Source organism: Electrophorus electricus, chromosome 23 (genome assembly GCF_041902795.1).
Source record: "Electrophorus electricus isolate QZ-2024a chromosome 23, ASM4190279v1, whole genome shotgun sequence".
Taxonomy (NCBI): domain Eukaryota; kingdom Metazoa; phylum Chordata; class Actinopteri; order Gymnotiformes; family Gymnotidae; genus Electrophorus; species Electrophorus electricus.
This window is the reverse complement of record NC_137519.1, coordinates 6,519,924-6,522,500: the sequence shown is the minus strand read 5'-3', so window position 1 is coordinate 6,522,500 and position 2,577 is coordinate 6,519,924.

Below are 2,577 nucleotides of genomic sequence, written 5' to 3'. Positions count from 1 at the left end.
AAATTAAGACTGATTTCAATAGGTGGTTATCAAATACTTTACATATTTTTGTTGAGGGCTTTATGTTGAAGGCTATACACAAAGTCTATATTAATGTCCCTAACCAATAGAATCCCCACCCAGACCTTCCCTGACCAATAATATCCCAGCCCAAACTGTCCCTGACCAATAGTCTGCTTCTCTGAGCCGACATGGTTATCTTCGAGTCAACCGCCTAAGTATCAGGTTTATTATTTATCTATTATTATAACAATAGATTCCAGTGAGATACCATGCCGTACCCTGTGAGAGGTATAGAATAGACCTGGAGCGCCGGTGCAGCTCTATATGATGAGGACTGCATTAGATGGTTAGAGGATTAGCCCAAGATTAGCATGAGAGTAGCCTGGTATTAGTCCAAGATTAGCCCATAACTACATGTGCTGTTTATGCCACTGCTTCAGTCGCATATCCCTTTGTTCATTCATTCTGCCTCTGGATGGAACTGAGAATGGAACTGAACATTTCACCCCAAGATACAAGAAGATGAGATGGCGAATGTGTCCTGTATTGTACATTATGAATATGTATGAGGTTCCTATCTGTTTCGTGTGCGTGCTTGTGTGTGTGAGTGTGAGTGTGTGTTTGGAAGCACTGCTGGGGCCAGAGGCTCCCGAGCATCTAATATTCCTGTCAGAATTCATGAATATTCATAAAGACTAGCACACAACACCGTTTACTAATCTATTTTGTAGATCCAACCCTAGCACATAAAACTCATAAACAAAAGGTTGATACATCCATAATATGAGATGGCTAGACCTTACTGTTAATCTACTAAGGGCCATATTGCACCTGGAGGTGAATGTGTGTTTAAAATTTGATAGATTTTTTTTTTGATAGATTGCCTAGTCTGTCTAACATGCATAAATGGTCCAAAGAAAAACATTGCTAACACTTTATTTTGAGGGTCCCTTTTAAGAAGTTACATCGACAAATGAACAAAGGTGTTCTAAAGTCACTTTCTTAAGCAATCGTCTAGATATGTCTGACACACTGGTTATGTAGGTGATGCAATGTGAAGTGTGAGCATTTTGCAGCTATTAGCTGTGAGATTGAATCATAACAGAAGATTCCCTTTGATAAAGTTACAGTCATAGGGGTAGTTTGAACCAGTGGGAAATGTGCCTGGGAACTGCAGTTAAAGGAGTGGAGCTGTTTATTGGGGTTTACCCCAGACTGACGATAAGACTCCTGGCTCTTAGAGGGGCATATGCACACATACAGACTAGATCCATCGCTGTTGTATGGGGGGCTTTGTTACTTAAACCCTCCCGCTGGGAGCATCAGTCATGCACAGCTACAGAATAGACAGCGCGAGAGAGAGAAAGAGGGAGAGAATGAGAGACATTTAAGGAGCTACATAACAAAGCTTAAAAACTGTCAAGATATTTTTGTTTGATGTGTGGTGTGCATGTGCATACTTCATAGAAACCTTATGTAGAGCAAGAGGTGAGCATAAGCACCTGGAACCAGCAGCTCTGGCTGTTCGCCGGGTGTCCAGGCAGGCTGCAGGGCTGCTTTGCGCCGGCTGTGCAGGCAGACTGCAAGGCTGCTCTGTGCCGGGTGTCCAGGCAGGCTGCAGGGCTGCTCTGCGCCGGCTGTCCAGGCAGGCTGCAGGGCTGCTCTGTGCCGGGTGTCCAGGCAGGCTGCAGGGCTGCTCTGCGCCGGGTGTCCAGGCAGGCTGCAGGGCTGCTCTGCGCCGGCTGTCCAGGCAGGCTGCAGGGCTGCTCTGTGCCGGGTGTCCAGGCAGGCTGCAGGGCTGCTCTGCGCCGGCTGTCCAGGCAGACTGCAAGGCTGCTCTGTGCCGGGTGTCCAGGCAGGCTGCAGGGCTGCTCTGTGCTGATTGAATTCCCACTGGCAGCGAGGCAAACCCAACAAGCACCAAAGATTCTCTTTACTGCCATTAGTCTCATTTACAGAGGCAGCTGCAATTAGTCAACAATGAGTCCGCTTTCCATTCTTTCCATTCTCTCTCTCTCTCTCTCTCTGCATTCTTCATTCTCATTATTTAATCATGTGAATATAGTTAACCAGAACCTTTGTACATTCCCTTATTCACTCTGAATACATATCTTACCAGCTTTGCAGCTATTTCTGTTGCGCAACTATGATGCATGAGCAGATACAACCAGGTGCTTGTGACAGTCAGTTCAGCTTGGTCTCACACACGACCACACACACTCGCATATGGACGCACACATGCACACAGGTTGAAATGAGCATTTTGGAGAGCTGAGGTGAGTGGAAGCCTGCAATTTCCACATCAGTAGACACCCCCCCACCCAACACAAGTACACTAGCTGAATGTGTAAATGCTCATACTGAGGGCTACTGGTCTCCAGCTCTGCTGGCCATATGCTTCTGCCCCATTCACAGCCCTGACCTCTCCCAAGCATACCCCCCCACACACACACACACCTCAGCTAGAACCAGTTCATCTCTTCTCTCCATTCATTTGCTTTTCCTCACTCTGCCATCTGCTTATGTCTTCGGTCTCTCTGTGTGTGCGGGTGTGGGTGTGTGAAGTTTTGCCTG